The sequence below is a fragment of the Pelophylax lessonae genome (assembly GCF_965119305.1).
Source record: "Pelophylax lessonae genome assembly, chromosome: 4".
NCBI classification, from domain to species: domain Eukaryota; kingdom Metazoa; phylum Chordata; class Amphibia; order Anura; family Ranidae; genus Pelophylax; species Pelophylax lessonae.
The window spans coordinates 62,625,935-62,653,867 of record NC_138771.1 but is presented as its reverse complement, the minus strand read 5'-3'; positions in this window follow the sequence as shown (position 1 = coordinate 62,653,867).

Below are 27,933 nucleotides of genomic sequence, written 5' to 3'. Positions count from 1 at the left end.
CAGTTAAATTGGGGGATAGTCTGTGTTGGTACGTGTGAGAGAGATCCACCTTTCCAAGTTGTTGGGGTTCATCTCATACTTCTGAAGGTTTGAGGGTGCTGCCTGTTCCATACTCCCCCTACTCCTAGCCTTTTAGGGGTACAAACAATAGTAATTGGGGCCTAGTGTGGTTGTGTACGTGTGATATACATACACTTTTTTGGGATCATATTTTCTATTCCGCTATTTAATCAAAAACCTTTGGGGATCAGTTAAATTGGGGGATAGTCTGTGTTGGTACGTGTGAGAGAGATCCACCTTTCCAAGTTGTTGGGGTTCATCTCATACTTCTGAAGGTTTGAGGGTGCTGCCTGTTCCATACTCCCCCTACTCCTAGCCTTTTAGGGGTACAAACAATAGTAATTGGGGCCTAGTGTGGTTGTGTACGTGTGATATACATACACTTTTTTGGGATCATATTTTCTATTCCGCTATTTAATCAAAAACCTTTGGGGATCAGTTAAATTGGGGGATAGTCTGTGTTGGTACGTGTGAGAGAGATCCACCTTTCCAAGTTGTTGGGGTTCATCTCATACTTCTGAAGGTTTGAGGGTGCTGCCTGTTCCATACTCCCCCTACTCCTAGCCTTTTAGGGGTACAAACAATAGTAATTGGGGCCTAGTGTGGTTGTGTACGTGTGATATACATACACTTTTTTGGGATCATATTTTCTATTCCGCTATTTAATCAAAAACCTTTGGGGATCAGTTAAATTGGGGGATAGTCTGTGTTGGTACGTGTGAGAGAGATCCACCTTTCCAAGTTGTTGGGGTTCATCTCATACTTCTGAAGGTTTGAGGGTGCTGCCTGTTCCATACTCCCCCTACTCCTAGCCTTTTAGGGGTACAAACAATAGTAATTGGGGCCTAGTGTGGTTGTGTACGTGTGATATACATACACTTTTTTGGGATCATATTTTCTATTCCGCTATTTAATCAAAAACCTTTGGGGATCAGTTAAATTGGGGGATAGTCTGTGTTGGTACGTGTGAGAGAGATCCACCTTTCCAAGTTGTTGGGGTTCATCTCATACTTCTGAAGGTTTGAGGGTGCTGCCTGTTCCATACTCCCCCTACTCCTAGCCTTTTAGGGGTACAAACAATAGTAATTGGGGCCTAGTGTGGTTGTGTACGTGTGATATACATACACTTTTTTGGGATCATATTTTCTATTCCGCTATTTAATCAAAAACCTTTGGGGATCAGTTAAATTGGGGGATAGTCTGTGTTGGTACGTGTGAGAGAGATCCACCTTTCCAAGTTGTTGGGGTTCATCTCATACTTCTGAAGGTTTGAGGGTGCTGCCTGTTCCATACTCCCCCTACTCCTAGCCTTTTAGGGGTACAAACAATAGTAATTGGGGCCTAGTGTGGTTGTGTACGTGTGATATACATACACTTTTTTGGGATCATATTTTCTATTCCGCTATTTAATCAAAAACCTTTGGGGATCAGTTAAATTGGGGGATAGTCTGTGTTGGTACGTGTGAGAGAGATCCACCTTTCCAAGTTGTTGGGGTTCATCTCATACTTCTGAAGGTTTGAGGGTGCTGCCTGTTCCATACTCCCCCTACTCCTAGCCTTTTAGGGGTACAAACAATAGTAATTGGGGCCTAGTGTGGTTGTGTACGTGTGATATACATACACTTTTTTGGGATCATATTTTCTATTCCGCTATTTAATCAAAAACCTTTGGGGATCAGTTAAATTGGGGGATAGTCTGTGTTGGTACGTGTGAGAGAGATCCACCTTTCCAAGTTGTTGGGGTTCATCTCATACTTCTGAAGGTTTGAGGGTGCTGCCTGTTCCATACTCCCCCTACTCCTAGCCTTTTAGGGGTACAAACAATAGTAATTGGGGCCTAGTGTGGTTGTGTACGTGTGATATACATACACTTTTTTGGGATCATATTTTCTATTCCGCTATTTAATCAAAAACCTCTGGGGATCAGTTAAATTGGGGGATAGTCTGTGTTGGTACGTGTGAGAGAGATCCACCTTTCCAAGTTGTTGGGGTTCATCTCATACTTCTGAAGGTTTGAGGGTGCTGCCTGTTCCATACTCCCCCTACTCCTAGCCTTTTAGGGGTACAAACAATAGTAATTGGGGCCTAGTGTGGTTGTGTACGTGTGATATACATACACTTTTTTGGGATCATATTTTCTATTCCGCTATTTAATCAAAAACCTTTGGGGATCAGTTAAATTGGGGGATAGTCTGTGTTGGTACGTGTGAGAGAGATCCACCTTTCCAAGTTGTTGGGGTTCATCTCATACTTCTGAAGGTTTGAGGGTGCTGCCTGTTCCATACTCCCCCTACTCCTAGCCTTTTAGGGGTACAAACAATAGTAATTGGGGCCTAGTGTGGTTGTGTACGTGTGATATACATACACTTTTTTGGGATCATATTTTCTATTCCGCTATTTAATCAAAAACCTCTGGGGATCAGTTAAATTGGGGGATAGTCTGTGTTGGTACGTGTGAGAGAGATCCACCTTTCCAAGTTGTTGGGGTTCATCTCATACTTCTGAAGGTTTGAGGGTGCTGCCTGTTCCATACTCCCCCTACTCCTAGCCTTTTAGGGGTACAAACAATAGTAATTGGGGCCTAGTGTGGTTGTGTACGTGTGATATACATACACTTTTTTGGGATCATATTTTCTATTCCGCTATTTAATCAAAAACCTTTGGGGATCAGTTAAATTGGGGGATAGTCTGTGTTGGTACGTGTGAGAGAGATCCACCTTTCCAAGTTGTTGGGGTTCATCTCATACTTCTGAAGGTTTGAGGGTGCTGCCTGTTCCATACTCCCCCTACTCCTAGCCTTTTAGGGGTACAAACAATAGTAATTGGGGCCTAGTGTGGTTGTGTACGTGTGATATACATACACTTTTTTGGGATCATATTTTCTATTCCGCTATTTAATCAAAAACCTCTGGGGATCAGTTAAATTGGGGGATAGTCTGTGTTGGTACGTGTGAGAGAGATCCACCTTTCCAAGTTGTTGGGGTTCATCTCATACTTCTGAAGGTTTGAGGGTGCTGCCTGTTCCATACTCCCCCTACTCCTAGCCTTTTAGGGGTACAAACAATAGTAATTGGGGCCTAGTGTGGTTGTGTACGTGTGATATACATACACTTTTTTGGGATCATATTTTCTATTCCGCTATTTAATCAAAAACCTTTGGGGATCAGTTAAATTGGGGGATAGTCTGTGTTGGTACGTGTGAGAGAGATCCACCTTTCCAAGTTGTTGGGGTTCATCTCATACTTCTGAAGGTTTGAGGGTGCTGCCTGTTCCATACTCCCCCTACTCCTAGCCTTTTAGGGGTACAAACAATAGTAATTGGGGCCTAGTGTGGTTGTGTACGTGTGATATACATACACTTTTTTGGGATCATATTTTCTATTCCGCTATTTAATCAAAAACCTCTGGGGATCAGTTAAATTGGGGGATAGTCTGTGTTGGTACGTGTGAGAGAGATCCACCTTTCCAAGTTGTTGGGGTTCATCTCATACTTCTGAAGGTTTGAGGGTGCTGCCTGTTCCATACTCCCCCTACTCCTAGCCTTTTAGGGGTACAAACAATAGTAATTGGGGCCTAGTGTGGTTGTGTACGTGTGATATACATACACTTTTTTGGGATCATATTTTCTATTCCGCTATTTAATCAAAAACCTTTGGGGATCAGTTAAATTGGGGGATAGTCTGTGTTGGTACGTGTGAGAGAGATCCACCTTTCCAAGTTGTTGGGGTTCATCTCATACTTCTGAAGGTTTGAGGGTGCTGCCTGTTCCATACTCCCCCTACTCCTAGCCTTTTAGGGGTACAAACAATAGTAATTGGGGCCTAGTGTGGTTGTGTACGTGTGATATACATACACTTTTTTGGGATCATATTTTCTATTCCGCTATTTAATCAAAAACCTTTGGGGATCAGTTAAATTGGGGGATAGTCTGTGTTGGTACGTGTGAGAGAGATCCACCTTTCCAAGTTGTTGGGGTTCATCTCATACTTCTGAAGGTTTGAGGGTGCTGCCTGTTCCATACTCCCCCTACTCCTAGCCTTTTAGGGGTACAAACAATAGTAATTGGGGCCTAGTGTGGTTGTGTACGTGTGATATACATACACTTTTTTGGGATCATATTTTCTATTCCGCTATTTAATCAAAAACCTTTGGGGATCAGTTAAATTGGGGGATAGTCTGTGTTGGTACGTGTGAGAGAGATCCACCTTTCCAAGTTGTTGGGGTTCATCTCATACTTCTGAAGGTTTGAGGGTGCTGCCTGTTCCATACTCCCCCTACTCCTAGCCTTTTAGGGGTACAAACAATAGTAATTGGGGCCTAGTGTGGTTGTGTACGTGTGATATACATACACTTTTTTGGGATCATATTTTCTATTCCGCTATTTAATCAAAAACCTCTGGGGATCAGTTAAATTGGGGGATAGTCTGTGTTGGTACGTGTGAGAGAGATCCACCTTTCCAAGTTGTTGGGGTTCATCTCATACTTCTGAAGGTTTGAGGGTGCTGCCTGTTCCATACTCCCCCTACTCCTAGCCTTTTAGGGGTACAAACAATAGTAATTGGGGCCTAGTGTGGTTGTGTACGTGTGATATACATACACTTTTTTGGGATCATATTTTCTATTCCGCTATTTAATCAAAAACCTTTGGGGATCAGTTAAATTGGGGGATAGTCTGTGTTGGTACGTGTGAGAGAGATCCACCTTTCCAAGTTGTTGGGGTTCATCTCATACTTCTGAAGGTTTGAGGGTGCTGCCTGTTCCATACTCCCCCTACTCCTAGCCTTTTAGGGGTACAAACAATAGTAATTGGGGCCTAGTGTGGTTGTGTACGTGTGATATACATACACTTTTTTGGGATCATATTTTCTATTCCGCTATTTAATCAAAAACCTCTGGGGATCAGTTAAATTGGGGGATAGTCTGTGTTGGTACGTGTGAGAGAGATCCACCTTTCCAAGTTGTTGGGGTTCATCTCATACTTCTGAAGGTTTGAGGGTGCTGCCTGTTCCATACTCCCCCTACTCCTAGCCTTTTAGGGGTACAAACAATAGTAATTGGGGCCTAGTGTGGTTGTGTACGTGTGATATACATACACTTTTTTGGGATCATATTTTCTATTCCGCTATTTAATCAAAAACCTCTGGGGATCAGTTAAATTGGGGGATAGTCTGTTTTGGTACGTGTGAGAGAGATCCACCTTTCCAAGTTGTTGGGGTTCATCTCATACTTCTGAAGGTTTGAGGGTGCTGCCTGTTCCATACTCCCCCTACTCCTAGCCTTTTAGGGGTACAAACAATAGTAATTGGGGCCTAGTGTGGTTGTGTACGTGTGATATACATACACTTTTTTGGGATCATATTTTCTATTCCGCTATTTAATCAAAAACCTTTGGGGATCAGTTAAATTGGGGGATAGTCTGTGTTGGTACGTGTGAGAGAGATCCACCTTTCCAAGTTGTTGGGGTTCATCTCATACTTCTGAAGGTTTGAGGGTGCTGCCTGTTCCATACTCCCCCTACTCCTAGCCTTTTAGGGGTACAAACAATAGTAATTGGGGCCTAGTGTGGTTGTGTACGTGTGATATACATACACTTTTTTGGGATCATATTTTCTATTCCGCTATTTAATCAAAAACCTCTGGGGATCAGTTAAATTGGGGGATAGTCTGTTTTGGTACGTGTGAGAGAGATCCACCTTTCCAAGTTGTTGGGGTTCATCTCATACTTCTGAAGGTTTGAGGGTGCTGCCTGTTCCATACTCCCCCTACTCCTAGCCTTTTAGGGGTACAAACAATAGTAATTGGGGCCTAGTGTGGTTGTGTACGTGTGATATACATACACTTTTTTGGGATCATATTTTCTATTCCGCTATTTAATCAAAAACCTTTGGGGATCAGTTAAATTGGGGGATAGTCTGTGTTGGTACGTGTGAGAGAGATCCACCTTTCCAAGTTGTTGGGGTTCATCTCATACTTCTGAAGGTTTGAGGGTGCTGCCTGTTCCATACTCCCCCTACTCCTAGCCTTTTAGGGGTACAAACAATAGTAATTGGGGCCTAGTGTGGTTGTGTACGTGTGATATACATACACTTTTTTGGGATCATATTTTCTATTCCGCTATTTAATCAAAAACCTTTGGGGATCAGTTAAATTGGGGGATAGTCTGTGTTGGTACGTGTGAGAGAGATCCACCTTTCCAAGTTGTTGGGGTTCATCTCATACTTCTGAAGGTTTGAGGGTGCTGCCTGTTCCATACTCCCCCTACTCCTAGCCTTTTAGGGGTACAAACAATAGTAATTGGGGCCTAGTGTGGTTGTGTACGTGTGATATACATACACTTTTTTGGGATCATATTTTCTATTCCGCTATTTAATCAAAAACCTCTGGGGATCAGTTAAATTGGGGGATAGTCTGTGTTGGTACGTGTGAGAGAGATCCACCTTTCCAAGTTGTTGGGGTTCATCTCATACTTCTGAAGGTTTGAGGGTGCTGCCTGTTCCATACTCCCCCTACTCCTAGCCTTTTAGGGGTACAAACAATAGTAATTGGGGCCTAGTGTGGTTGTGTACGTGTGATATACATACACTTTTTTGGGATCATATTTTCTATTCCGCTATTTAATCAAAAACCTTTGGGGATCAGTTAAATTGGGGGATAGTCTGTGTTGGTACGTGTGAGAGAGATCCACCTTTCCAAGTTGTTGGGGTTCATCTCATACTTCTGAAGGTTTGAGGGTGCTGCCTGTTCCATACTCCCCCTACTCCTAGCCTTTTAGGGGTACAAACAATAGTAATTGGGGCCTAGTGTGGTTGTGTACGTGTGATATACATACACTTTTTTGGGATCATATTTTCTATTCCGCTATTTAATCAAAAACCTTTGGGGATCAGTTAAATTGGGGGATAGTCTGTGTTGGTACGTGTGAGAGAGATCCACCTTTCCAAGTTGTTGGGGTTCATCTCATACTTCTGAAGGTTTGAGGGTGCTGCCTGTTCCATACTCCCCCTACTCCTCATCTAGCCTTTTAGGGGTACAAACAATAGTAAATGGGGCCTAGTGTGGTTGTGTACGTGTGATATACATACACTTTTTTTGGATCATATTTTCTATTCCGCTATTTAATCAAAAACCTTTGGGGATCAGTTAAATTGGGGGATAGTCTGTGTTGGTACGTGTGAGAGAGATCCACCTTTCCAAGTTGTTGGGGTTCATCTCATACTTCTGAAGGTTTGAGGGTGCTGCCTGTTCCATACCCCCCCTACTCCTCATCTAGCCTTTTAGGGGTACAAACAATAGTAATTGGGGCCTAGTGTGGTTGTGTACGTGCGAGATACATACACTTTTTTTGATCATATTTCCTATTCCGCTATTCAATAAAAACCTTTGAGGATCAATTGAATTGCGGGATAGTCTGTGTCGGTACGTGTGAGAGAGATCCACCTTTCCAAGTTGTTGGGGTTCATCTCATACTTCTGAAGGTTTGAGGGTGCTGCCTGTTCCATACCCCCCCTACTCCTCATCTAGCCTTTTAGGGGTACAAACAATAGTAATTGGGGCCTAGTGTGGTTGTGTACGTGCGAGATACATACACTTTTTTTGATCATATTTCCTATTCCGCTATTCAATAAAAACCTTTGAGGATCAATTGAATTGCGGGATAGTCTGTGTCGGTACGTGTGAGAGAGATCCACCTTTCCAAGTTGTTGGGGTTCATCTCATACTTCTGAAGGTTTGAGGGTGCTGCCTGTTCCATACCCCCCCTACTCCTCATCTAGCCTTTTAGGGGTACAAACAATAGTAATTGGGGCCTAGTGTGGTTGTGTACGTGCGAGATACATACACTTTTTTTGATCATATTTCCTATTCCGCTATTCAATAAAAACCTTTGAGGATCAATTGAATTGCGGGATAGTCTGTGTCGGTACGTGTGAGAGAGATCCACCTTTCCAAGTTGTTGGGGTTCATCTCATACTTCTGAAGGTTTGAGGGTGCTGCCTGTTCCATACTCCCCCTACTCCTCATCTAGCCTTTTAGGGGTACAAACAATAGTAATTGGGGCCTAGTGTGGTTGTGTACGTGTGATATACATACACTTTTTTTGGATCATATTTTCTATTCCGCTATTCAATAAAAACCTTTCTAGGGCAAGATCTTAAATTACAGAAATATGAGGAGACCGTCAAATAAGGGCCGTGGCCTGGGTCGTGGTGCTGCTGGTAGAGCTCCTGTTGCAAGGAGAGGACATGGTCGATCTGTGCCAGCTACACGCACAAGTGAAACACCTTCCTCAAGTGTGAGTAGGCGACAGAACCTGCATCAGTATTTGGTAGGGCATCAAACGCCCCTAGAAGTGATGAGGCCAGAACAAGTTGAGGCGATAGTAGATTGGTTTGCTGCTGACAGTGCCTCCAGTTCCTTCACATTGTCTCCCACCCAGTCTACTGCAGAAAGGTCAGAGTTGGCACCTGCAGCCAATGTCCAACCGTCTTTCACCTCACCCCCTTGCAAATCAGGCCAGCAGTCTGAGCCCCAAGCCATACAGCAGTCTCTTATTCTTTTTGAGGACTCTGTCAGCAGGGTTTCCCAGGGCCATCCACCTAGCCCTGCCCCAGAAGTGGAAGAGATTGAGTGCAGCGATGCCCAACCACTTATTTCTCAAGATGAGTACATGCAAGGATCATCGCAGCACGTCTCCGATGATGACGAAACGCAGGTGCCAACTGCTGCGGCGTTCAGCATTGTGGAGACCGACAAGGAGGGCAGGGGTGAAGACTGGGTGGAAGATGATGTGGAGGACGATGAGGTCCTCGACCCCACATGGAATGAACGTCATGCAGGTGACCTGAGTAGTTTGGAGGAAGAGGCGGTGGTCGCACAGAGCCACCAGCACAGCAGAAGAGGGAGCAGGGTGCAGAAGCGGAGCGGCCGTGCCCTAGACACTACGCCCGCTACTGCCCAACGCAGCAAGGGAACGAGCGCACCAAAGTCAGCTCAAAGGAGTTCTCTAGCGTGGAAGTTCTTTAGAAAATGTGCTGATGACAGGACACGAGTGGTTTGCACCCTGTGCAATCAGAGCTTGAAGCGAGGCATGAACCTTCTCAACCTGAGCACAACCTGCATGATCAGGCATCTAAGTGCAAAGCACGAGCTGCAGTGGAGTACACACCTTCAAAACCAAGAAACGTCTCTGGCTCATCCTGCTTCCTCTTCTGCTGCAGTCTCGGCCGCTCCAGCCACATCTGTAGTGATACCGGCACCTGCCACCCCGCAAACAGACGATCTGTCAGCAACACCACCACCTGGGTCACCAACAACCATCTCCACAATGTCCCGTGGAAGCGTTCAGCTTTCCATCTCCCAAACACTTGAGAGGAAGAGGAAGTACCCCCCTACCCACCCGCGATCCCTGGCCCTGAATGCCAGCATTTCAAAATTATTGGCCTTTGAAATGCTGTCATTCCGTCTGGTGGAGACGCACAGTTTTAAAAACCTTATGTCGGTGGCTGTCCCACAGTACGTCGTGCCCAGCCGCCACTACTTTTCCAGGCAAGCCATCCCTTCCCTGAACAACCAAGTGGGGGAAAATATCAGGTGTGCACTGCGCAACGCCATCTGTGCCAAGGTCCACCTAACTACGGATACGTGGACCAGTAAGCACGGTCAGGGGCGTTATATCTCCCTAACGGCACACTGGGTAAATGCAGTGGCGGATGGGCCTGAGGCGGATAGCAATTTGGCGCATGTCCTTCCACCACCGAGGATTGCAGGGCGCTTCAGTTTGCCTCCTGTTCGTAACTCCTCCTACTCCGCTTCCTCATCCTCTACCGCCTCCTCATCCGGACAGCGTAACACCTTCACCACCAACTTCAGCACGGCCAGGGGTAAACGACAGCAGGCAGTTTTACAACTTGCCTGTTTGGGGGACAAACCACACACCGCGCAGGAGTTGTGGAGGAGCATGGAACAGCAGACAAATGAGTGATTGCTGCCAGCGAGCCTCAAGCCCGGCCTGGTGGTGTGTGATAACGGGCGAAATCTCATAGCAGCTCTGGGCCTAGCCGGTTTGACGCACATCCCTTGCCTGGCGCATGTGCTGAATTTGGTGGTGCAGAGGTTCCTTAAAAACTACCCCGATATGTCAGAGCTGCTGCAGAAAGTGCGGGCCGTTTGTGCGCACTTTCGGCGTTCTCACCCTGCTGCTGCTCGCCTGGCAGCGCTGCAGCGTAACTTCGGCCTTCCCGCTCACCGCCTCATATGTGACGTGCCCACAAGGTGGAACTCCACCTTGCACATGCTGGAAAGACTGTGCGAGCAGCAGCAGGCCATAGTGGAGTTTCAGCTGCAGCACGCACGCGTGAGTCGCTCTGCGGAACAGCACCACTTCACCACCAATAACTGGGCCTCCATGCGAGACCTGTGTGCCTTGTTGCGCTGTTTTGAGTACTCCACCAACATGGCCAGTGGCAATGACGCCGTTCTCAGCTTAACTATCCCACTTCTATGCCTCCTTGAAAAAACAATTCGGGCGATGATGGAAGAGGATGTGGCACAGGATGAGGAGGAGGAGGAGGATGAAGAGGTAACATTTCCAAGGCTTTCAGGGCAGTCATTCGCAAGGGGCTCCGAGGGTGGGTTCCTGCACACGCAAACGCCAGGGACGCAATTGTCCAGCAGGGGCACAGTTCTGGAGGATGAGGAGGATGAGGAGGAGGAGGAGCTGGAGGAGGAGATGGAACCATGTTCACAGCAGGGTGGCACCCAGGCCAGCTCATGGCCATCACTGGTGCGTGGCTGGGGGGATACAGAGGACACGGACGATACACCTCCCACAGAGGACAGCCTTTCGTCGCCTCTGGGCAGCCTGGCACACATGAGCGATTACATGCTGCAGTGTCTCCACAACGACCGCCGAGTTGCCCACATTCTAACTTGTGCTGATTACTGGGTGGCCACGCTGCTGGATCCCCGTTACAAGGACAACGTACCGTCCTTAATTCACTCACTGGAGCGCGATCGCAAGATGCGCGAGTACAAGCGCACGCTGGTAGACGCCATGCTGCTGGCATTCCCATCTGACAGCGGGGCCACAGTGGAAGCACAAGGCAGAGGAGGAGGAGGAGGAGGTCGCCAACGCAACCAGGGCACCGCCAGCACCTCAGAAGGCAGGGTTAGCATGGCCGAAATGTGGAAAAGCTTTGTCAGCACGCCACAACAAACAGCAGCACCAGCAGCTCAGATGGAACGTCTTAGCAGGAGGCAGCATTTTACCAACATGGTGGAGCAGTATGTGTGCACACGCCTACATGTAGTGAATGACGGGTCTGCCCCCTTCAACTTCTGGGTCTCCAAATTGGGCACATGGCCTGAGCTTGCCCTTTACGCCTTGGAGGTGCTGGCGTGCCCTGCAGCCAGTGTATTATCTGAACGGGTATTTAGCACGGCTGGGGGCGTTATAACAGACAAGCGCAGCCGCCTGTCCAGAGACAATGTGGACAAGCTCACGTTCATTAAAATGAACCAGGCATGGATCCCACGGGACTTTTCCGTACCTTATGCAGAATAGCAATGGATACCGACCTTACCCACCCATTGTTCCATTTTTGCTCTTTCTCACTCTTTTGGGGTGTACCCTCATTTAAAATTTTTGAAAAGAAGCAGTGTTGGCTACCTCGTCCTCCTCCTCAGGGCCAGATTAATGTAGGGGCTATTGGAGCTGCAGCTCCAGGCCCCTACCTTTTATATAGGCCCCGGGTTGGCCATATTCACTGTTACCGCTCTTCTGTCACTTGTAAACACAGAAGTCTGGCTTCTATGCTCGCTTCCCCAGGCAGCACCCTCAGAACCTCCCCACACAGCGTGAAGGCCGGACAAGGAGGGACAGTTGGCGATGCATGGATGTGTTTATGGGCTTCAGAGACAGCATCCCATGTTGAATTAGGCATGCATGGCTGCACCCTTCCTCCTCTGGGTGCATGGCAAGGCACGGCCCTTAAGGCCCTTCAAAATCCTCAGCACCAAGCCCATGATGCTGTTAATCCGGCCCTGGTCCTCCTCCACCGCCGCTTCCACCTACACCGCCCATAGGTGTGCGCAGCCTATTGCATTAAGGTGTGCACCCCAAAGTTGAAATACACATGCATGTGTTTGCCAGCAGGGAGAGTAATGTATCGGGGCCATGTACCTGTAGGCAAGGAGAAATAGAGCAGAGCAGGTCCCAGGGAGATCTTTCCCATCTCCTCACTGGCAATGCTATGTGCCCTAGGTGATTAGGGTGTGCCCAGGCACACCCAGCACACCCTGTGCGCACGCCTATGTCACCGCCACATCCACCACCACCTCAACCTCCCTCCTACTCCATATGGGCCTCGTCCTTCAGAGATGAAGAAGAACATTGTTTTATTTTTCTGTTTTTTTTTTGTTGTTTTAAGTTATTTCCCTATCCACATTTGTTTGCAGAGCACTTGCCATGCTCTTAATTACGTTTTGCTGCCATTTGCAGCACTCTAGCCCTTTCCTTTGGTGTTTTAGAGCCATTTTAGTGCCTTAAAGTTCGGGTCCCCATTGACTTCAATGGGGTTCGGTGTCCGGGAAAAGTTCGGTAAAAGTCCGGGACACGGACCCGGACTTTTTTTTAAAGTTCGGCCGAACCCGTCGAACACGGACATCTAGGTGTTCGCTCAACCCTAGTGTTGAGTTATTTTGAGGGGACAGCAAATTTACACTGTTATACAAGCTGTACACTCACTACTTTACATTGTAGCAAAGTGTCATTTCTTCAGTGTTGTCACATGAAAAGATAGAATAAAATATTTACACAAATGTGAGGGGTGTACTTACTTTTGTGAGATACTGTATAAACCTCAGCACAATTATTTAAAAAATAAAATAAAACTCTTCCATTGTGTCTGATTTTGTGTACATTGAAAATAAATGGAGAGCTAACACTTCATCTGAGCCGACCATAAAGGATTATTTCACCTTTTAGCTAAGAATAATAAATGGCAATTTTTTAGCAGGTAAGAAATCGTACATTTACTTTTTTGTTTTAGGATCCTGTAAAGCATTGCACTGAGATTAGCAGATCCCGGGTACCATGCCGCTCTCCTTCACACTGGCAGTTAAAAAAAAAAAAAAAAAATCGGTTGGCAGCTAACAGGTGAGGAGAGAGAGTTGGGGGGGAGGGGAGACTTAGCCCCCTGTATACAGCTCCAAGATTTACAGTTTGTTTCTCTTGATCCCTATAATCCTATCTATCGATCCCTATATCCCTCACAATCCCTATACATGTGTACATATGGGGGGAGGGGTGACCTGTCATCAATGGGGTGGAAGGATCCAATGAAAGGGTGTCGGTTATTTTATATCTATTAATATCCACAACACTTACCAATCCCAGTGTCGGTATTTCGGGGAGGTCCATTGGCTTTACGGCCGAGACCAATACATCTGAGAACGGCTCTGGCGCAGCCGCGCACAAAAGCCCGAGCCCTCTTCATTTTGGGGGGCTTCTTGGTTGGGGTATCTGCAGGATGGTCACTGATACCTTCTTCCATAGCTGCTCTTCCTATGGGGGGTTTCTCTTTGGTGTTTTTCAGAGAAAAAAGCTGTTTACATTTAAATTGGTTCATTATTAAGAATAATGAAACACGCTTTAAACGTACAACAATGAAATCGCAATGAAATTGAATTCAAATGAAATCAAATCCAATGAAATCGCAAGAAATATCTCAGCAGAGATAAAGACAGGTCTTCACTGGTCAGCGTCAACACTTGTCTCAGTGATTTCCCGCTCCTGCGGCTCCTTATATAGGCTATGGCTCCTCCCACTGGTCATGTGACTTTTTTTTAAATCTCACGATGACTCAGCAAAAAAAAATAACTGACGATTTTTCTTAAAGGAGCCTCGTCCTTGTTTGTGAGCTGTGTGAATTCAGGCTGTAGACTCAGTATACGGATCTAATAGGGATACGGCTCCTGTAATAACATGTTTTTCTGGAAGTGACCGTTATTTTCACTGACATTTAACCCTTACAGTCCCATGGCTGAAATAAAGATCTGTATTCCTATGATAAGACGGTGAATGGAGTCTTATAAATCCTCCCAGAGATCAAATCTTCCCATTTATTTCATCATTCTTACAAAACAATTATTTTTCCACTTTTTAACCCTTTACCTGCCAAACCATTTTTTTCCCTTTCAGCTTTAAACCCTTTCACTACCAAATTATATATTTCATTGTTTTTAACAATTTAACATTAAAACCAATGCCCCCCCCCCCTTTCATTTATTAACCCTTTCACTGCCAAGCCAAATAACCCCCTCCACACACACTTTAACCCTTTCACTGCCAAGCCTTTTTTTTTTTTTCTCATTTCTTGCCCATATGTTAAAATATAAATAAAGGAAAACATTTTTAGTTTTAGTTTTGGATGGAGTGGAGAGGGATTAGAACACCTGTTAGGTTTTTATCGCTGTGTGCGCCCCCTTTTGGGATATCCACTCTCTTTGTGTTTCATGTTTACCATTACCACCAAAAGTGAAAGAAAACTCCAATATTTGGGTTGTCACCAGAAGCAGAATTAGAGGGGAAATCTTCCAATGGGGACACTAGTTCTGGTGACAACCTGGGATTATGTCACTTTGGGGGATTTTTCTAACTTTTGTTTTTGGCTTTGGGACAGGAAGTGAAGGGAAATCTCCCCAATGGGGACACAGATGGCAAAGAAATCCTGACAGAGGTTCTATACCTCCCTTACTCTATTCTAAATGGGGGAAAAAAATGTATTTAGTTCTATTTTAACATTTAAGTTGTATGTGGGGAGGGGGGGTGATGGGGAGTCTGAAAGAAGGTGCAGCATATTACACATGGGGCTCAGCGGGGGTGGAGTGTCTGCAGACACGAGCAACTGCTACTTTCAGAGAGGGGGAGGGGAGAGAGCTCAAATAGTTATTTTGAGGGTAATTTTAACCCTTTCACTGCTGGACATTTTTATGTACCTTTTTCCATTTTCCATTTTTTTTTTTCCAATGTGCTAATTGCTCATTTCTACCCTCAAAGCATTCCATAGTTTGTGAAGTGTTGAAGGCCCCGCCCATTCACACCTCTGACATACATCTGGATGGGAAACGCCCATTTTTTCAAGCGTTTTCTTTTTTTTACCCAACAAGCATAGAGCAGTCTATTTGTTTCATTGGGCCGCCCTATATGCGACAAACATGGCAATGTAGCGCATGGCGTGTTCCGGGTCACGTTTTTTATTGTTCGCAACGATTCCTCACATGTGGGGTTCGAATACCGTTTACATATATGTGCGCGACTTGAATATGCGTTCTCTTCTGCATGCGAGCACTGAGGGATCGGGGCATTAAACGGTTTTTTTTTTTCCTATTTATTTTATTCTTTATTTTACACGGTCCCTTTCATTTCTGTCACTTTTATTCCTATTACAAGGAATGTAGACGTCCCTTGTAAAAGAATATAAGGATAAGGATGACCGGTCCTCTTTTTGGAGGGATGTAGGGTCAAAAAGACCCCAAATCTCTTCTTTACCTTTAACCACTTCCCCCAAATGTACGCCCCGTACGTCCTTGGGTGTCAGTGGTAATACCGGGATGGTGGGGGCACCTACAGGCATCATCTCCGTATCATTGTTTGCAGCCAGCGAATTCTGTACAAAGCAGAAGTCATCTGAGGGGCCAATTAGCCACTGGATCACTTCTGCGGGTTCCGGAAGGCGGTCCCTCCCCTGCCCCCGCCCCCACCACTCCAGTCCCATCGTGGAGGCCGGGAGTGGTGTGGCCGGGGGCGATGGTTGCCCTGTACAGAGAGAGAGGAACTGCCATCATTCTCCTCTCTCTTTAACTCTGCAAACCGGGAGCGACGAGTATTCATCATTTCCCGGCTTTGACCCCTTTGTTCACCTGTCCATCAGTGACCAGAAAAGCAGCGGATCGGACCGATCTCAGTCTGATCTGCTGCATGGGGGACCAGAGAAGAGATTTGGGGTCTAATAGACCCCAAATCTCTCCATAAAGAGGACTTGTCACAGCCCATGCTGTCACAAGAGATGCTGTTCATCCCTTGGGATACAATAAAGTTATTACCAAAATATAAAATAAAGAAAAGGGTAAAAAATTGTTTTTTTTGTAAAATAAATAATAAAAAAATAAATAAAGCCCCCCCTTCCCACTGTGCTTACGTGCAAATGGAAATTGATACGTTACTCCTGCACACATATGTAAACGTTGATCGCACCGCACATGTGGGGTATTGTTGAACGTCAAAGCGATGCGATAATTCTATCACCAGACCTCCTGTGCAACTCTAAACTGGTAACCAGTAAAGGCATTTAAAGCGTCGCCTATGGAGAGTTTAAAGCAATGTAGTTTGCTGCCATTCCACGGGCAGACGCAATTTTAAAGCCTGACATGTTAGGTATCTTTTTACTCTGCGTAACATTATCTTTCACAGTATAAAAAAAGATTGGGCTAAGTTTACTGGTTTATTGTTTTTTTATACTTAAAAGTGTTTTTTTCCTAAAAAAATTGTGTTTAAAAAAAACGCTGAGCAAATACCGTGTGACATACAAAAATCGCAACACACACCATTTTATTCTATAGGGTCTCTGCTGAAAAAAAATATATATAATTTTTTGGGGTTCTAAGTAATTTTCTAGCAAAAAAAAAAAAAAATAGATTTTTACATGTAGGAGCGAAGTGTCAGAATAGGTTTGGGAAGGAGGGGGTTAAAAGCAAATGCTTTCAAAAAAATAATAATGTTTACTTCCAGCCTGGACTGGAGGTCACGTCATGACGTCGCTCTGGTCCTCCAAGGTCATAGAGTGGATGAAAGAGTACTAACTCTTTGATGGTTTATGGGAGCAGCTGGCCGCAACGCCAGATCCTTTCTCAGGTGAACTGGCGGAAACGGTAAGCCCGGGAAACACCGACGAGTGTTTCATGAGCCGCTTGGAGCGGTTTCATGAGAAAGCTGGGTACTGGGGTTATGGGGGATATTTTCAGCTATAATCCCGGGAAACCACTTGCAGATTCCAACGGATATATACGTATTGCAGGTGGCAAGTGGTTAAAGTAGATCTCATATAAGCTTTAATGTTAATTTCATGTTATGCAGCTTTCATTAACCCCTTACTTACTGGGCACCTAAACCCCCTTCCTGCCCAGGCCAATTTTCAGCTTTCAACTCTGTCACTTTTTGAATGACAATTGCGCGGTCATGCTACACTGTACCCATATGATATTTTTATCATTTCTTTTCATAAAAATAGAGCTTTCTTTTGGTGGTATTTAATCCCTACTGGGGTTTTATTTTTTTGCTAAACAAACAAAAAAATGTTATGTTAAGGGTCATGCTGATGGGCACAATTTATGTTAAAGGGCACTCGAATGGGCATATTTTATGTTAAGAGCATTGCTGATGGACACATTATGTTTTGCCCATCATCAGAGTGCCCCCTAACATTAAATGTGCAAATCGGCATGCCCCTTATTTTATGTTAAGAGCAACACTGATGGACGCGTTTTGTTTTGCCCGTCTCTCTGAGTCATAGCACAGACTTGAGATTCGGACCTCGGCCCAAAGCAAATTTTAGCGGCCGGACCTCCTTGAATGTTAATTCATTACCCCTGGCCTATGCCATCTTTATGTAGAGCAACAATTCTTTTTTCAGATCCTTAGAGAGTTCTTTGCCATGAGGTGCCATGTTGAACTTCCAGTGACCAGTATGAGAGTGAGAGCGATAACACCAAATTTAACACACCTGCTCCCCATTCTCACCTGAGACCGTGTATCACTAACGAGTCACATGACACCGGGGGAGGGAAAATGGCGAATTGGGCCCAATTTGGACACATTCAGTTAGGGGTGTACTGACTTTTGTTGTCAGTGGTTTAGACATTAATGTGTGTTGAGTTATTTTGAAGGGACAGCAAATTTACACTGTTATACAAGCTGTACACTCACTACTTTACATTGTAGCAAAGTGTCATTTCTTCAGTGTTGTCACATGAAAAGATAGAATAAAATATTTACACAAATGTGAGGGTGTACTTACTTTTGTGAGCTACTGTATAAACCTCAGCACAATTATTTAAAAAATAAAATAAAACTCTTCCATTGTGTCTGATTTTGTGTACATTGAAAATAAATGGAGAGCTAACACTTCATCTGAGCCGACCATAAAGGATTATTTCACCTTTTAGCTAAGAATAATAAATGGCAATTTTTTAGCAGGTAAGAAATCGTACATTTACTTTTTTTTCTTTTAGGATCCTGTAAAGCATTGCACTGAGATTAGCAGATCCCGGGTACCATGCCGCTCTCCTTCACACTGGCAGTTAAAAAAAAAAATAAATCGGTTGGCAGCTAACAGGTGAGGAGAGAGAGTTGGGGGGAGGGGAGACTTAGCCCCCTGTATACAGCTCCAAGATTTACAGTTTGTTTCTCTTGATCCCTATAATCCTATCTATCGATCCCTATATCCCTCACAATCCCTATACATGTGTACATATGGGGGGAGGGGTGACCTGTCATCAATGGGGTGGAAGGATCCAATGAAAGGGTGTCGGTTATTTTATATCTATTAATATCCACAACACTTACCAATCCCAGTGTCGGTATTTCGGGGAGGTCCATTGGCTTTACGGCCGAGACCAATACATCTGAGAACGGCTCTGGCGCAGCCGCGCACAAAAGCCCGAGCCCTCTTCATTTTGGGGGGCTTCTTGGTTGGGGTATCTGCAGGATGGTCACTGATACCTTCTTCCATAGCTGCTCTTCCTATGGGGGGTTTCTCTTTGGTGTTTTTCAGAGAAAAAAGCTGTTTACATTTAAATTGGTTCATTATTAAGAATAATGAAACGCGCTTTAAACGTACAACAATGAAATCGCAATGAAATTGAATTCAAATGAAATCAAATCCAATGAAATCGCAAGAAATATCTCAGCAGAGATAAAGACAGGTCTTCACTGGTCAGCGTCAACACTTGTCTCAGTGATTTCCCGCTCCTGCGGCTCCTTATATAGGCTATGGCTCCTCCCACTGGTCATGTGACTTTTTTTTTTTAATCTCACGATGACTCAGCAAAAAAAAAATAACTGACGATTTTTCTTAAAGGAGCCTCGTCCTTGTTTGTGAGCTGTGTGAATTCAGGCTGTAGGCTCAGTATACGGATCTAATAGGGATACGGCTCCTGTAATAACATGTTTTTCTGGAAGTGACCGTTATTTTCACTGACATTTAACCCTTACAGTCCCATGGCTGAAATAAAGATCTGTATTCCTATGATAAGACGGTGAATGGAGTCTTATAAATCCTCCCAGAGATCAAATCTTCCCATTTATTTCATCATTCTTACAAAACAATTATTTTTCCACTTTTTAACCCTTTAACTGCCAAACTATCCCCCCCTTTCAGGTTTTAACCCTTTCACTACTAACTATATATTTAATTTTTTTAAAAACTTTAACTGTAAATCCAATGTTCCCCCCTTTCATTTATTAACCCTTTCACTGCCAAATCTTTCTTTTTTTTTTTTTCCCATTTCTTGCCCATATGTTAAAATATAAATAAAGGAAAACATTTTTAGTTTTAGTTTTGGATGGAGTGGAGAGGGATTAGACCACCTGTTAGGTTTTTATCGCTGTGTGCGCCCCCTTTAGGGATATTCACCCTCTTTGTGTTTCATGTTTACCATTACCACCAAAAGTGAAAGAAAATTCCAATATTTGGGTTGTCACCAGAAGCAGAATTAGAGGGAATTCTTCCAATGGGGACACTAGTTCTGGTGACACCCTGGGATTATGTCACATGGGAGGATTTCTCTAACTTCCGTTTTTGTCTATGGGACAGGAAGTGAAGGGAAATCTCCCCAACTGGGACAGAGACGGCAAAGAAAACCTGACAGAGGTTCTATCCCTCCCTTACTGTATTCTAAATGGGGAAAAATGTGTCTTTAGTTCTATTTTAACTTGTATGTGGGGGGAGTCTGAAAAACGGTGCAGAATATTACACATGGGGCTCAGCGGGGGTGTAGTGTCTGCAGACATGAGCAACTGCTACTTTCAGAGAGGGGGAGGGGAGAGCACTCAGTCATTTTAACCCTTTTACTGTTGGAAATTTATTTATGTATTTTCATTTTTCCAATGTGCTAATTGCTCATTTCTGCCTTCAAAGCATTCCATAGTTTGTGAAGTGAGGAAGGCCCCGCCCAGTCACACCTCTGATTTATTTTATTCTTTATTTTACACGGTCCCTTTCATTTTTGTCACTTTTATTCCTATTACAAGGCATGTAGACGTCCCTGGTAATAGAATATAAGCAGTGGCGGCTGGTGCCGTGGGGGCGCAGGGGCGCCGCCCCCCTATCCATGCTTCCGACCCCCTAATCTACATGCGGGCGCCGGATGCATGGACTTCAATGGGGCTTTTTTTTTTTTTTTTTTTTCTTTAGCCATGTGATTAGAGCCAGAGGCTCTAATAGGCTAAAAAAAAGGGTGGGCTCAGGGCGCAGAACACTGCGCCCTGAGCCCACCCAGTTGTGTGACAATAGCAAATGAAAATTCGCTATTGTCACACGGATCCTCCTCCTCCTTGCCAATCAGGAAGCGGAACTTGAGACCCGTTTCCGGATTGGCCAAAAGGAGAAGCCATGGAATTGGGCATTGGGGAGGAGGGACGAGACACAGAAAACAGGAGGAAGAAGCCGAAGCCGCTGCCTGCTGCTGCAGATATCCAGGCAGGGAGAGTGAGCGGGGGAGATCCTGCCTGTCCTCTGTCCTGTCCCCTGTCCTGCTAAGGTCCTGGGGGGGGGGGTATGGTGCGCGGCCTGGTGTGGTCCGCGGGGGCCGCCCCACGGGTGCTCCATGGGCCATATAAGGATAAGGAAAACCGGTCCTCTTTTTGGAGAGATGTAGGGTCTGAAAGACCCCAAATCTCTTCTTTACCTTTAACCACGTCCCCCAAATGTACGCCCCGTACGTCCTCGGGTGTCATTGGTAATACCGGGATGGTGGGGGCACCTACAGGCATCATCTCCGTATCATTGTTTGAAGCCAGCAAATTCTCTACAAGGCAGAAGTGATCTGAGGGGCCAATTAGCTACTCGATCATCAATCACTTCTGCGGGTTGCTGAAGGAGGTTCCACCCCCCTCCCCCATCTCTCCAGTCCCATAGAAGAGGCCGGGAGTGATGCGGCCGGCGGCGATGGCTGCCCTGTACAGAGAGAGAGGAACTGACATTGTCCCCATCTCTATGTAACCCTGGAAACAGTTGTTTACCTTTGTTTACCTGTCCATCAGTGACCAGAGAAGCAGCCGATTGGACCAATCTCAGTCTGATTGGCTGCATGGGGGGGCCATAGGAGAGATTTGGGGTCTAATAGATCCCAAGTCTCTCCATAAAGAATACAGGACATGTCACGGCCCATGCTGTCACAAGAGATGCTGTTCATCCCTTGTGATACAAATAAAGTTATTACCAAAAAATAAAACAAAAAAATGGTATATATATTTTTTTTAAATAATAAATTATAAAAAAATAATTAAAGCGCCCCCGTCCCACTCTGCTTATGCAAATGGGAATGGATACGTTACTCCCGCACACATATATAAATGGTGATCGCACCGCACATCTGAGGTATTGTCGCGAACGTCAAAGCGAGAGCGATAATTCTATCACCAGACCTCCTGTGCCACTCTAAACTGGTAACCTGTAAAGGTATTTAAAGCATCGCCTATGGAGAATTTTAAGGTCCGTGGTTTGCCGCCATTTCACAGGCAGACGCAATTTTAAAGCGGGAATTGTTAGGTATCTTTTTACTCGGTGTAACATTATCTTTCACAGTATGCAAATAATTGGGCTAACTTTGCGGTTTTATTTATTTTTTTATTCTTGAAAGTGTTTTTTTTTCCAAAAAAACGCTGCGCAAATACCATGTGACAACAAAAATTGCAACACCCATCATTTTATTCTGTAGGGTCTCTGCTAATAATTTTTGCTAGTAATTTTCTAGCACAAAAAGTAGATTTTTACATGCAGGAGCGAAGTGTCAGAATAGGATTGGAAAGGAGGGGGTTAAAAGCAAATGATAACAAAAAAATTATTTTTTCGCTTTAAAGGAAAAAAAAATGTATTTACTTACAGCCTGGACTGGAAGTCACGTCATGACGTCGCTCTGGTCCTCCTCCCTGTACTAATGACACTGGCAGGGAAGGGCTAACCTAGGGGTGACCAAAGGGTTAAATGTGAGCCTAGGGGAGTGTTTTCTAACTGTACAGGGGAGGGACTTCTGGAATCAACACAGAGACCTGTGATTCTATATAGAAGGATCACAGGAGCTCTGTGATCATTCCAGAGAGAAGAACGGTCAGCTGTGTTTACAACATCCGACCGTCCTTCTCTCTCAGCGGGGATCGATCGCGGGTGCCGGTCCTGTGATTTGGCACCCCCGCTTCCTAATGGGGAAAGCACGCTCCTGCGAACCGACGTACTCAAACGTCGGTTCTTGCAGTTGAGCCAGCCTGCCGCAGTATATCTGTAAGTGGTTAACCCCTTAATCGCCCCTGGGTTAACCCTTTCCCTGCCAGTGTCATTATTACAGTGACAGTGCATATTTTTAGCACTGATTACTGTAGTAATGTCACTGGTCCCCCCAAAAGTGTCAAAAATGTCAGTTAGGGGTCCGACCTGTCCGCCGCAATGTCGCAGTCCCGCAAAAAATCGCAGATCGCCGCCATTACTAGTAAAAAAAAAAAATGATGACATGAATCTTTCCCGTAGTTTGTAGACGCGATTAACTTTTGCACAAACCAATCAAAATACGCTTATTCTGTTTTTTTTTTTTTTTTACCAATAATATGTAGCAGAATACAAATTGGCCTAAAATTATGAAAAAAATTTGATTTTACATTTTTTTTTATTATTGGGAATGTTATGTAGCAGAAAGTGAAAATATATATATATATATCTATATATATAGATATATATATATATATATTTTTTTTTTTCTAGAATTGTCGCTCTTTTTGTTTAAAGCGCAAAAAATAAAAATCGCAGAGGTGATGAAATACCACCAAAAGACAGCTCTATTTGTGGGGAAAAAAAGGACGTCAATTTTATTTGGGTACAGCGTCGCACGACCGCGCAATTTTCCATTAACCGTCCGCTGCCCGACTATATACGGCGGCGGTCAGCCCCTCCCAGGCAAAGTGACGTACCGGTATGTCACTAGCCTGGGAGCGAATAGGGGGCGAGCGCGCGCCGCCGGAGGCACGCTCCCATCCCCGCTCGTACCCGAAGAAGCCGGCGCGTTTGACCGGCGGACCCGATGTCCGCCAGTCACTCCCGATCGTCGGGTAGAGAGGGAGAAAGTCGCCTGTCACTTTCCCCTGTGTAAAAGCACAGATCACTCGGTCCTGCTATGTAGGACCGTTGATCTGTGCTGTTACACACACAGCCACATCCAATAACAGTAAGAAACACGCCCCTAGGGACACACTTGACCCCTCCCTCTCCAATAAAGTTAACCCCTTCCCTGCCAGTGTCATTTTACAGTAACAGTGCATATGTATAGCACTGATTACTGTAGTAATGTCACTGGTACCCCCAAAAGTGTCAAAAATGTCAGTCAAGGGTCCGATCTGTCTGCCGCAATGTCGCGGTCCCACAAAAAAATCGCAGATCGCCGCCATTACTTGTTTAAAAAAAAAAAAAAATGATAAAAATCTTTCCCTTAGTTAGTAAACGCAATAACTTTTGCGCAAACCAATCAAAGTACACTTTTTGCGTTTTTTTTTAACAAACATAGGTAGCAGAAAACAAATTGGCCTAAAATGTTAAAAAAATTTGATTTTTACATTTTTTTTGGGGGGAATTTCATATAAAAAATGTGAAATATATTGTTAACCCCCATATATATATATATATATATATATATACACATATATATAACTTCGTTGTATGTCACCCCCATATATATATATATATATATATATATAAACTTCATTGTATGTCACCCCCATATATATATATATATATATATAAACTTCATTGTATGTCACCCCCATTTATATATATATATATATATATATATATATAACTTCATTGTATGTCGCCCCCATTTATATATAACTTCATTGTATGTCACCCCCATATATATATAACTTCATTGTATGTCACCCCCATATATATATATATATATATATATATATATATATATATATATATATATATATATATATATATATATATAAAACTTCATTGTATGTCACCCCCATATATACTGTGTGTGTATATATATATATATATATATATACCTACATTGTATGTCACCCCCTATACCGTCTCCATGTCCTCCTATATATAATACATTGTATCAGTGTGTACAGTATATCACCTCCTATACCGTTTCCATGTACTCCTATATATAAATACATTGTATCAGTGTGTATGTCACCCCCCTATACCGTCTCTATGTACTCCTATATATAATACATTGTATGTCACCCCCTATACCGTCTCTATGTCCTCCTATATATAATACATTGTATCAGTGTGTATATCACCCCCTATACCGTCTCCATGTCCTCCTATATATAATACATTGTATCAGTGTGTATGTCACCCCCCTATACCGTCTCCATGTACTCCTATATATAATACACTGTATGTCACCCCCTATACCGTCTCCGTGTCCTCCTATATATAATACATTGTATCAGTGTGTATATCACCCCCTATACTGTCTCCATGTACTCCTATATATAATACATTGTATCAGTGTGTATATCACTCCCTATACCGTCTCCATGTCCTCCTATATATAATACATTGTATCAGTGTGTATATCACCCCCCTATACCGTCTCTATGTCCTCCTATATATAATACATTGTATCAGTGTGTATATCACCCCCCTATACTGTCTCCATGTACTCCTATATATAATACATTGTATCAGTGTGTATGTCACCCCCTATACCGTGTCCATGTCCTCCTATATATAATACATTGTATCAGTGTGTATGTCACCTCCCCATATCGGCTCTATGTACAATATTTTAAAGAGGAAGTAAACCCTCCTCTACAACTTGTACCTATAGGTAAGCCTATGATAAGGCTTACCTATAGGTACAGTAAATATCTCCTAAACATGTACCGTTTAGGAGATATTTACCTTACATCACGTCACTGGCGCATGCGCTCTGAAGGAACGGCCGATCGTGCCGTTCCTTCAGAGTCCAGTGCCGTGACTGTCGGCTCTCGCGCGCGTGCGCGGGAGTGACCTCACCGCGGCTCCGGCCAATCAGATGGCCGGATGCCGCGATCCCGGAAGACGGGCGACTGGACATGTCGTCCGTCATAGAGGTGAGTGAGCGGCACGGCGGGGGCTCGTTCTAAGGTAAGTATTGCATAATGAGCTAATATGCGATGCATACTAGCTCATTATGGCTTTCTCTTGCAGGGTGGAAAAAAAAAAAATGCACGGGTTTACAACCTCTTTAACCTGTCCCCATTGTATCCCTCATTGCCAGCCATGGCAATAGTACTCAGATTATAGACCGGCCTCCCTTACATCTCCTCCAGCCCCTGCTCCTGTAATCTGCCTGTATAATAGGGATGTTTCCTGGAATGTGGCATCCCCTGCGTTGTTCTTAGGTGTAGCGCACTGACAGCGCCTCCTATTTCGACACGAGCTGCCAATTAGTGCTATTTTTTAATGATTTCTGCATGTGTGAATGGCTTACCTCTGTATCTACAGAACAGGAGCAGGCAAGGATTTGCAGTAAAATTTAGATCTCACCTGGCAGAGTTTTTCTTTTCCTGACTGCTGATTTGCTGCCATGAACAATGTCATTCTCACATTATCTTTCTGTACTATTCTCACAGAGCTAAGTACCATCCCCCGGCGGAGGCCATATTGTGTCAGGTGACCACGATCCGCCATGTCTTGGTGTGCGGTGGGACTAGTCCAGGTCAGGCGGACAAGGAAGACATTTCCAGCGTCTCTATTACTGCAGTGCAGAAGGCTGGCGGCCGGACGGCGGGAGAGCGATGATCTTCTGGAGTTGTGCCGTAGAAGGTTCTTCCTGTTGGGGGAGAAGATGACTCCGGCCTCTGTTCTAGGAGGACGTCACGGCCTGGGGCCCCTGGGAGCCCAAATGAAAAGGAACTTGGTAAAGGAATGGTGGGACGCCATGGTGCTGCACCGGGAACAGGTTCTGCCCATTGACTCTTTGTGTCACCTACCAGGAACATCCAACCCTTCACCAAGACCACCGCTGAAGACCCTCCCCAAAGCCCGTCTGGACCGCCTCCAAAACCAAAGTCTAACCCAGGAGGAGCTGGAAAAGATGGCCGGTCCTCGCCAAGACCCCCAAGAAAACAATGCTGTCCTTCAATGTAGATCCATCGTCATTAACGTCGCCACCACCTGACCTAAAAGATACAACAAAATCGCTGCATCCACCGCAAAGGCAAACCACCGAATGTCTGGCTTGCCATTTGCCTATATGGCAACAATGACACAAATAGAGATGGGCTGAACACCCCCCTGTTCGGGAATTCTGCCACAAACCCATTAAAGGCTATGGGGGCCGAACATGAGAAATCAAAAGTCCCCATTATGAAGGCTTATATGCAAGTAATTGGCCATGAAAAGGGTATGGGGGCTGGGTACTACCCTGGGGGACAAGTATCAATGCAACATTTTTTCACAGGAGCAGTGATTTTAATGATGCTTAAAGTGCAACAATAAAAATGAAAAAGTGCCTGGGCGGGTGGGGTCCCCTTAGTCTGCCTGTAAAGTGGAGCATCTGTACCATGTATAGAACCTGCTGCAGCAAAACAGACATTTATCAACGAAAAAATTATATTTAAATCACACTTAAATTGATTTGCAAGTGCTGGCACCCAGCTATTTAAAAAAGAAAGAAGGAAACGGTGTGGGGTCCCCCCAGTACTTACCAGACCCTTATCCAAGCATGCATCCTCCTACAAGGGCCTCTTACACACAACCTTGGGCTGTGTTTGTGGGGGTCTGTGGGCAAGGGGCTTATCAAAATCTGGCAGCCCCCTTTTAACAAGGGGGCCCCCAGGTCCTATTCCCTCCCCCCTCCCATGGGAATGAGTAGGGTATCCCTACTCATTCACCAAAAAAGTGTCAAAATAAAAAACAGTAGACAGGTTTTTTTTTTACAATTTCTTTTATTAAAAAGAAAACAACGCTGTCCTTCAATGTAGATCCATCGTCCTTAACGACGCCACCACCTGACCTAAAAAATACAACAAAATCGCTCCATCCACCGCAAAGGCAAACCACCGAATGTCTGGCTTGCCGTTTGACAGTTCTTATATAGATAAGGGCGGGGCCACCTGGCGACATCACCTGGTGGCACCGCCCCCCTGTGATGTCATCGACCCAGCAAGCATTGGTGAGGTCACAAGGGGGGCGGTGCCACCAGGTAATGTGACAGTTCTTCGGTTAGGGCGGGGCCACCTGGCGACATCAACTGGTGGCACCGCCCCCCAGTTATGTCATTGACCCAGCATGCACAGGTTGGTGATGTCACAAGGGGGGCGGTGCCACCAGGTGTTGCAGCCAGGTGGCCTCGCTCTTACCTAATATTAGAACTGTCAAACGGCAAGCCAGCCATTGGGCAGTTTGTCTTTGCGGTGGGCGGAGGCATTTTTTTTTTTCAGGTCCAGTGGTGGCAGCGTTGTGATTGACGATCGATCTACATTGGAGGACAGCGTTTTTTTTTTTAGTTTTTAATAAAGGATTTGTCAATAACCTGTCTAATGTTTTAATTTATTTTGACATTTTTTTTTGATGAATGGGTCGGGGTACAATGTACCCA